This window comes from Sinocyclocheilus anshuiensis, unplaced genomic scaffold (genome assembly GCF_001515605.1).
Source record: "Sinocyclocheilus anshuiensis isolate Anshui unplaced genomic scaffold, SAMN03320099.WGS_v1.1 scaffold1272, whole genome shotgun sequence".
In the NCBI taxonomy this organism is placed as follows: Eukaryota; Metazoa; Chordata; class Actinopteri; order Cypriniformes; family Cyprinidae; genus Sinocyclocheilus; species Sinocyclocheilus anshuiensis.
Window position 1 is genome coordinate 758,826 of NW_015547713.1, and position 10,548 is coordinate 769,373.

Here is a 10,548-nt window from a genome sequence, read left to right on the forward strand (position 1 = left end):
TTCATAAAATTCAGATTGAACCACTGATGGCAGATGGACTATTTTGACGATGTCTTTCATACTTTTCTGGGCCTAGACAGTGTTATTTACTTGGCAGTCAATGGGACTGTCACAAGCCTCCTGGTTTTCATCAAAAATATCTTAAATTGTGTTCCGAAGACGAACGAAGCTTTTACGGGTTTGGAACGGCATGGAGGTAAGTGATTAATGACAACATTTTCATTTTGGGGCGGAGTATCCCTTTAATACATTTTTTTGTTGTTGTTCTTGTTTTGTTTTGTTTTCTGTCTTAATATGTTTGTAAAGAGGAAGCCACATGATTAAAGAAAGTTCAGTTTTTCCACGATAATAGTAATATATAGAAGGTGCATTGTTTCATACACTCAAATACAAAACACTATCATGGCAACACACGTGACTCTAAAATAATGCGATAAACAACACTTAACAACGAAAGATATAACATATGTAACAGCAAATCCTATACGACTAAAAAGGAACTTTATTTAACTTAATTGAATGAAAAACCATCAATAGCTGTAAGCTGTCACACAGAGATTCTGGGAATGTCAATTTACAGTTTTCACTGTAAATCATACAATGATTTGTTCTTTTTTACTTCCAAAAGCTGTTAACAGTATTTTTTCTGTAGAAATACATGAAATTAGATCTATTACAGTTTTTCACTGTGTAGAACTCAATAACCACATGTTTTTACCATGACGTTTTTAAACACTTTCATTTCACAATCATAAAAGTTTTTCAATGGCATAAGGGACTGCCTTTCAACCAATCAGGTAGATAAAACTGATGTGACGTAATCAGTATTTATAAGCCAAACTGATCATGACGTTTTATGCCATTTTTTGAACCTGTACTGTGATAATACCATGATTTTCTTGGAAGTATCTTGAATTCCATGTAAATATCACAGTATGTGAATTAATGAATATATCAAACACCATGATATTACCATCTGACATCATCATTGTACCATCTCTCTCTCTCTCTCTCTCTCTCTATATATATATATATATCTGCTTTATGTGTTAATGTCTAAATGTTTTTATTCAGTGAGTTTCATGCATTCATTATATTATTATATTTTTAAGTGTAAGTCTAAGATACAATGCATACAGTATATTTGTATGTATAACTGTAAACTTCAAACAAAAGATAGAGATGAGACATTGATTTTGGTTTTGTCGGCGGGCCGTGTGTGGGATGTGTGAGATAAATGAGTTGGTTCTGATGTAGCAGACAGACTGTCAGAGAGGAACAGCTGGTGCTTCAGCAGGAAATGGCCAGAGCTCAGTCTCAGTCCGTCAAGAGCACTGCAGCACACACATCACTGCAAAAATAACTCACTCTCCAATATCAAGACAAGATCCATTACCAGATCTGTTGTGTCTATGAGGATGATTTGGGGTTCAATAGTTATTATTCTCATTTACATTACCAAAAAATAATCTAAAATAGAATTAAAATGTATTTTAAATAAAATAAAAAGGAACAGAAAAATAAACATTTTCAAAGAAAAAAAATTGTCAAAAAAATTCTTAAAATGTTTTGAACTTGAAAGATAATGTCCATATTATTTTAATTATAATTACAAAATGATTATTAAATGATTAAATTAGGCGTATTAATATACAAATGTACTGCCCATTGTTATGTAATATTAGTTAATGCATTAACCAATGTTAAATTGAACCTTACAAAAAAGCCTCGCATTGTGTTTGATGTATTACTTTGGAGCTGTCCATCTGATTCCCTTCATTTTCAAAAGATTAAAATCTGTCACTAGCACAGTGACACTGTTGAGGTGAGAGCTGCACAGTTGAAAATATCAGGACTTAATATTAAATGCACACAAATCATTGAAGTCAATTTGAAAATTAAACTCAGTGCACTTCAAAAAGGGTAGGCCTATTAAAATCCTCAAAGACTGCATGGCATCAAGTAGAGAGAGGGCATGATTATTTCTGCTTGTCTCAAAGACGGGTCACATGTCTCTTTTTAAAGCACACACACTCATGCTTTTACAGTTCCATACAGTTTCTATGTATTTTCCTTACACACATGCCTTGTTTTATTCTTTTTATGACTCTGTGCTATGTCAGTCTTTGTTTGAAGGACACTGGCAGACATCCAAAAATCTTCTGCCTCTCACGGTCTTTAATTGAAACCTTAAAGACGTTCTTGGCTCAGAAGCCCTTATGTGGGCTTTGTCACAATTAGATTGACCATAAAGGGCACGCAAGCTGATGAAACAGGATTAGAAGGGGGAACGTATTGCCTGGATATTATATGTGCTCTGTGACATGTTCATCTGTGCAGGAATTAACATGGATTAACCTGCAGTGGATAGAGATGGGATAGTAGAATAGCCAAATAATAGAGTCACAGGAAATAGCCATTTTCTTGTAAAAAAAAAAAACATTGCATTAGTTCAACTCACTTAAGCCCAGTGTTGCCAAGTCCGCGGTTTTCCCGCGGAATTGGGCTACTTTAACACTGTTGCCGCGGGTTGTTTTTCATGTCCGCGGGTTGAGGCGACCCCAATCAGTGTTAGGGTTAATGCATTACAAGTAACGCGAGTTACGTAATCAGATTACTTTTTTCAAGTAACTAGTAAAGTAACGCATTACTTTTACTAATGTAGTAACAAGTCACTTTTTCAAATAAGTAACGCAAGTTACTTTTTTTTCCAATTTATTGATTGACAGCTCTCCTGTCCCCATGTTGAGAGAAATCAGGAGATGTTACTGTAGATCTAAAATAAAGATGAATATGCATTAATTCATCTCACTCACAAAAAAAAAAACAGATTCAATATTCCTCAAAATGAATAAAAATAATGCAACTCAGAATATGACGCGAACATGCAATAATTAAATGTTAAAGAACACAAATATCCCTTATGTATTTAATCCCATTCTATTAACCAATGTCTTTGCTTCTGACCTTCGATGATCCAGTTCAACCGTACTAATAAGCACAAATTACTTTAGACAAACATTTGTGTGTCTTTTTTGATTGCTGAAGTGTGTTGAAATTTCTTCTTCTGCATTCTACTATACGGACGTAAATTTACTTTCCCTTCAGCCTGAGGCTTATTCATTTCACTTTTGGTGTGAAAAGGCTTTTATATAAGGCTTTTATATTTGCCAAAAAAAATAACTTTTTTATTTTAAAAACAAACAAGCAAGCCCTGTCCAAATTTAAAAAGTAACGCAAAAGTAACGTAACACATTACTTTCCATAAAAAGTAACTAAGTAACGTAATTAGTTACTTTTTTTATTGAGTAACGCAATATTGTAATGCATTACTTTTAAAAGTAACTTTCCCCAACACTGACCCCAATAACGTGATATTTAGCCCCTGCAATGCGAGATCTTTACCAGGGGAACCTCGCCAAAAAAATCCCATTATTGACCCGCCTCGAAACGTCATTGGGCCAGTTTTGAGGTAGTTTTGAGTAGCAATTGGGCGGGTTTTGTTGTGAAAACCTGGCAACCCTGCTTAAGCCTTTGAACTGAAATCAGAAACATAAGCGCCACACTCATAAGACCTCTACCCTGGAGGCTCTCCTGTAACTGGGATGGAATTATCAGGAAGTCAACATTCCCTAGCGTGGTGAACGCAGTAATTGTGCCTTTTGTTCTGCGGGTCACGCAGAGTGCTTTGTAATGTGAGGTCATTTTTTTATGTTGCATGTGGTGGTATATTAACAGCTTCTTCAACTTACAGAAACCTGTAATGGTAATTATTATGTGGCTATTAATTAATTTGACCAAAAAAAAGGTGCACAATAGATTTAAAAATATTTTCTTTTGTTTTAAAATAATATAATGCTTTCATTGCTATTATTTCAGGAATATTTATTGTAGAATATTAATTTAACACAGAATGTAGAACTTATATTAAATATTTTTTGTATTTTAATAACAGTTAATTTACATTATTTTGAAATTGGTTTTGTTCGTCCTGCAGGAAAAAAAAATAAAAATTTCAAAATCAACAAAATTTATGAGTGTATTTCTTTATACATGTGTCCTACAATATTTTTAAAAAGCGCACATATACACAGAAAATATAATTTTATCTAAATATGATGTTGTACAATTGTCTATTATCAGTCCAGGGTGCATATGTGATGCATTTTTTTGATTGACAGGTGGACCCGCACAGAGGAGGACGGTGATGAATGATGTGTTCAGACCTCTATGATGGGGCAGGGCAGCTGGTGTTGTGAATCAGGCCGCCGTGGTGAAAGGGTACGGCTTCTTCACAACACCAGGGTCTCACCTCTTTCACACACTTGCACATGAACCTGTCAACTGACCGAGTGAGAGGATACAGCTTTCCCACCATATGTCATAAAAATGAGCCTGCGTCCGCTGATGACAGATGAAGATATAGTAGAGTTGCTGTATATTCTCTGCTCTGTACTTACTGATATTTTAGTGTATTATTGTGGCTGCGTGTTTTAAAGTAATTCAGTGGTCATGTCAGTGGATTAAATTGTCATATCGGACAGATAAGCACAGTGAATTAAATTCCAGTGAGTACTGATATTAAAGACATAAAATGAATATCATTGTGAGGCTAGAATTGCACTTGAATATTTGTTTAGCAGCCAAGGTAAACTTTAATGTCTTGTCATATGATTTCTGAAACATACTTATTTTAAGCAGCAGAAGTATATCGGAACTTAACTTGCATGATAATAAAAATAAAAGTTAATAAAATGACTGTGTGGATTTCTTTATTAAAATTAGGATAAAAGTACGGTGGCCGAGAAGTGCAAAACAAATCACAATTCTGAAAACAAAATAACAAATTACAAACGCAAATGCAAGTCTAAAAAACAAAATAACAATTCAGAAAACACAACAACAATTCAGAAAACATTATAACAAGTCAGAAAACACAAGGGAGGAAAAAAAGTTCGGCAAAAGACGGGATCGAACCTGGGTCGATCACATCAAATAACCAACAACACGCACTTATCCATCTGCACCACTGGAGCTGATAATTTACAGCCACTTTTAACTAAATGTAAATATACACCCCGTATTTTTTATTCCATAGTTACAAGAGATACATTTAATCTATTTATTTGGTCACACTTTAGTTTGGGGAACAATTCTCACTATTTCTCACTATTTACTATTGATAGTTATAAGGTAGTTGTTAAATTTATGCTAGTAATATTCACACTAATAAGCAACTAGTTAATAGTGAGAAGTGGTCCCTAAATTAAAGTGTTACCTTTTTTTATTTAATACTAATTATATAAAGAAATTCTATAAAAGACTTTAAAGTCAGTTGAACACAAACTTCAAGTGAACAAATAATAATGAATTTAATAATGAAGTCCAATTAGCTTCTTTTCTTTTTTACATCTATTTATTTATTTTTTCAACGTTATTATTATTATTATCCTATTATTCATTATATCATCATCATCATAGTAGCAATAAATACCAAATTCTACATCTAAGTGGCATTATTCAATAAATACATGTTGGTTAAGTTCCGATAAAGTAGTACTTGCTCCCTCTAGTGGATGCAGGCCATCTTAACCTCAAAACACAATGAAATGTCTAGTCCTAGTGATCTAGTCTGACTAACAGTGTGTCACTATGGTTTCCCAGAGGTTTCACAGACATCAACACACTCTCTCCTCTTTTCCAATAGCAGCTGATGCCACTGCTGACAGGTCCAGCACAGTTCTTTACACAAAGGACAGCAGCATGTCTGTCGCTGATGCCGCCATTGTCTCTGCTCAATGTTTTGGCAGCAGTACCGGTGCCATATCAAAGATTTCTACAATCTGATTTGTGAGTCCTGCTCTGGTCATTCAAGAGTGACCAGATCTGTTCTGACCCTGAAGCAGTCGAGATGTCTGGCAACTCGGGCTCATGACATGTCTGCCTGCAGCACGCCAACGGCTAGCGCCTTTAGCTACTGTACGCCTGGTGACAGTCACACTATTACAGAATGTACAAAACCCTTAAGTGTTACTTCTTTCTTACAGTGAACGTATCAGCATTATTCCACTTTCATCTCATAGGTTTACAGTGTTCCCAATATGTATTCCTGTTATTGGCACATTGCAATGTGTTACAACAGAAAGTTTCTGCCAGAAACTGTATTTAAGATGACTTGACACAAATTGGGGCTCCTTGTTGAAGTATAAGAGAGGTAAAGACAAAATAAAATGTGAAAAGTACAAGAAAATATATTCTTTTAGTCATAAATAATACATTTATTGATATATAACATTAAAAAGTTCAACAGTATGTTTTAAATATAAATGTAAAATTAGAAGCAGCAATAACAATCAACCCTACTCACTAACATTCAAGAGTTTGTATAATTTTGTCTTTCTGTTCTTTTTTCTTTTCGTAAGAAATTAAGGGTCTACAATACAAAACGGTAAAAAAAAAAATAATAAGACATTTATAATGTCACAGGAGATTTCTATTTCAAGTAAATGTTATTCTTCAAACTTTCTGTTCATCAAAGAAACTTGAAAAAAGACACTTTATTGCGGTTTTCACACTACATTAAGCAGCACAAACATTTTCAATTGTCATAATAATAAGAACGGTTTCTTGAGCACCAAATCAGCATATTAGAATGATTTCTAAAGGACGTCATCTGTGCAGAAGGTGGTACAAAAATCAAATAATACGGCAGTAGATAATATATGAATATCATAATTCAGTAACAGTGTTGGGGAAAGTTACTTTTAAAAGTAATGCATTACAATATTGCGTTATTTCATTAAAAAAGTAACTAATTACGTTACTTAGTTACTTTTTATGGAAAGTAATGTGTTACGTTACTTTTGCGTTACTTTTTAAATCTGGACAGGGCTTGCTTGTTTGTTTTTAAATTAAAAAAGTTATATTTTTGGCAAATATAAAAGCCTTTTCACACCAAAAGTGAAATGAATAAGCCTCGGGCTGAAGGGAAAGTAAATTTAAGTCTGTACAGTAGAATGCAGAAGAAGAAATTTCAACACACTTCAGCAATAAAAAAAGACACATAAATGTTTTTCTAGAATAATTTTTGCTGATTAGTACGGTTGAACTGGATCATCGAAGGTCAGAAGCAAAGACATTGGTTAACAGAATGGCATTAAATACATAAGGGATATTTGTGTTGTTTAACATTTAATTATTGCAGGTTTGCGTCATATTCTGAGTTGCATTATTTTTATTCATTTTGAGGAATACTGAATCTGTGTTTTTTTTTTTGTGAGTGAGATGAATTAATGCATATTCATATTTATATTAGAGCTACAGTAACATCTGATTTCTCTCAGCATGGGGACAGGAGAGTTGTCAATCAATAAATTGGAAAAAAAGTAACTTGCGTTACTTATTTGAAAAAGTAACTCAGATATTCTCTTGTAAATTAAAAAGTAATGCGTTACTTTACTGGTTACTTGAAAAAAGTAATCTGATTACGTAACTCGCGTTACTTGTAATGCGTTACCCCCAACACTGGTCAGTAAATGAAAACTATAACCCACACACACGTATTTAAAAACTACCATCTTTCACTAAAAAATAAATAAATGAATAAAAAACATACATACATACAAACATACATAAACAGTGTACACGGGGGCTCCAGGAACGTGGTTGACCACTGGTGTACACATTGTAACAAAACCGACAAAATGGGCAGACGATTAGTTCTGCCTGATTCAAGTCCCGCTAGCTGCGCTTGTTTTCTAAAGATAGGCAGATAGGCAGTTGATTACTCTTGCCTGGATGATTAGGCCAGAATGGAGTGTATGACTTCAGGTTTAGTTTTAACAACAGCGAACATGTAAGACTGCAAAATCAAGGTAAATAATTTTATAGTGTTTTGGACATTTTTATCTCATGCTGACATAAATTTTGTGTGTGGCCGATTAAGTCTGGGACTGTTGTTTTTATTTTAAGAGCGCCAAGAGTTTGTGTTTGCCCTTGTTTACAGTGTTGATCAGTGTTTATGTGTTAAGTGTATTGAATGCTGATTAAATCTAATGGCTCTAAAATCTAATGTATAGCATTTTGTGTTGGGTGGAAATGTTTCTCGTCGTGTTTGTTTTTCTCGCTTGATTTGTGTCAAAATAAGCGAGATTTATGGTTACTATTAACAGAAAACACACTATGACCCCTGCTTGCACCTGACCTGAATTAACAGTCTCTGCTCAAGTCCAGTCAAGGTTTTTTTTGTTTTTTCGTGTTCAGCCATATATCGTGTTATATTTAAATGAAACTAATTAGGTGCACGTAGTAGCACTTATGTCTTATTTGTCTTACGCGTATTTTATTTGGGGGTTCTGTGACTAAAACTTTAAATAAAATAAAAGTTATTCAGTGCATACATGAAGGAGGTATAAGTGATCTCATAGAGTATGGGTTGTTGGGATTTTTATGAATAAGAACGTTTACATTTCTGGCATTCCATTTATTCCTAAAAACTCTTATTTGTGAACCTCAGCAATGTCATTTACACTAAATCACAGTTTTTATCAAGGCAAAGGGTGTTTAAAATGTTTTCATTGTGTAATTACCATAATAACACAATGTATATATTACTAACTAACTATATATTAGTGAAAATTAGTGAAAGTTTATGATCTGTAAGATAGATAGATAGATAGATAGATACATTGATTGATTGATTGATTCATTTTTGGAAAGAAATGGATACTTTTATTCAGCAAGGATGCCTTAAATTGATCAAAAGACATTGTTACAAAAATTGTATTTCTTTTTTTTTTTTCAAACTTTCTATTCACAAAAACATCCTGGGAAAAAAAAATCGTCACGGCACCTGTTTGTGGGTGGGATATATTAGGCAGCAAGTGAACATTTTGTCCTGAAAGTTGATGTGTTAGAAGCAGGAAAAATGGGCAAGCGTATAGGATTTGAGCGAGTTTGACAAGGGCCAAATTGTGATGTCTAGACGACTGGGTCAGAGCATCTCCAAAACTGCAGCTCTTGTGAGGTGTTCCCGGTCTGCAGTGGTTAGTATCTATCAAAAGTGGTCCAAGGAAGGAACAGTGGTGAACCGGCGACAGGGTCATGGGCAGCCAAGGCTCATTAATGATGCCTGTAGGGAGCGAAGGCTGGCCCGTGTGGTCCGATCCAATAGACGAGCTACTGTAGCTCAAACTACTCAATAAGTTAATGCTGGTTCTGACGGAAAGGTGTCAGAATACACAGTGCATCGCAGTTTGTTGCGTATGGCGGATCACCGCCGAAAGCACCAACAGTTGACACGTGAGCATCAGAACTGGACCACGGAGCAATGGAAGAAGGTGGCCTGGTCTGATGAATCACATCTTCTTTTACATCACGTGGATGGCCGGGTGCGTGTGCGTTGCTTACCTGGGGAACATATGACACCAGGATGCACTATGGGAAGAAGGTAAGCCAGCGGAGGCAGTGTGATGCTTTGGGCAATGTTCTGCTGAGAAACCTTGGCCTGCCGTCCATGTGGATATTACTTTGACACATACTACCTACCTAAGCATTGTTGCAGACCATGTACACCCTTTCATGGAAACGGTATTCTCTGGTGGCTGTGGCCTCTGCACACCGTGACCTTTTGCTACAAAGCAAAAATGGTTCAGGAATGGTTTGAGGAGCACAACAACGAGTTTGAGGAGTTGACGTGGCCTCCAAATTTCTCAGATCTCAATCCAATCGAGCATCTGTGGGATGTGCTGAACGAATAAGTCAGATCCATGGAGGCCCCACCGTGCAACTTACAGGACTTAAAGGATCTGCTGCTAACATCTTGATGCCAGATACCACAGCACACCTTCAGGGGTCTAGTGGAGTCCATGCCTCAACGGGTCAGGGCTGTCTTTGCAGCAAAAGGGGGACCAACACAATATTAGGAAGGTGGTCAGGTGTACATATATATATATAGCATGAGGGAATATGATTGTATTGTTACAAAAATTGTATTTCTTTTTTTTTTTTCAAACTTTCTATTCACAAAAACATCCTGGGAAAAAAAAATTTTTTTCCAAAAAAATATTAAACCACAACTGGATTCAGTGTATAATAAGAAATGTTTCTTGAACACCAGACAATGAAGATTAGAGTAATAGATGCTTTTACACACACACACACATATATATGTATATATATATATAAATGCTCTTCTTTTTAACTTTTTAACAAAAACATCCTGGGAAAAAAAATTTTTTTTCCAAAAAAATATTAAACAGCACAACTGGATTCAGTGTATAATAAGAAATGTTTCTTGAACACCAGACAATGAAGATTAGAGTAATAGATGCTTTTACACACACACACACATATATATGTATATATATATATAAATGCTCTTCTTTTTAACTTTTTATTTATCAAAGAATCCTGAAAAAAGTGTCACAGGTTCCAAAAAAATATTAAGCAGCACAACAGTTGCCAGAACTGATAATAGATCAGCATATTAGAATGATTTCTGAAGGATCATGTGACACTAAAGACTGGAGTAATGATGCTGAAAATTCA

The 10,548-nt window shown here is 34.9% G+C and overlaps 1 protein-coding gene across 3 annotated transcripts in view; it reads left to right on the forward strand.

Moving 5' to 3' along the window:
* Positions 1-7,776: 7,776 nt before the first annotated feature.
* Positions 7,777-10,548, forward strand: part of LOC107704100 (T-cell activation inhibitor, mitochondrial-like) — a 17,933-nt gene continuing 15,161 nt past the window's right edge. For 2 of the 3 annotated variants that reach the window (XM_016506949.1, XM_016506950.1), the window contains exon 1: positions 7,777-7,874. The gene's annotated coding sequence lies outside the window, so the exon portion shown is untranslated. The remainder of the gene's footprint in view (positions 7,875-10,548) is intronic. The other variant, XM_016506947.1, reaches the window with a different exon arrangement.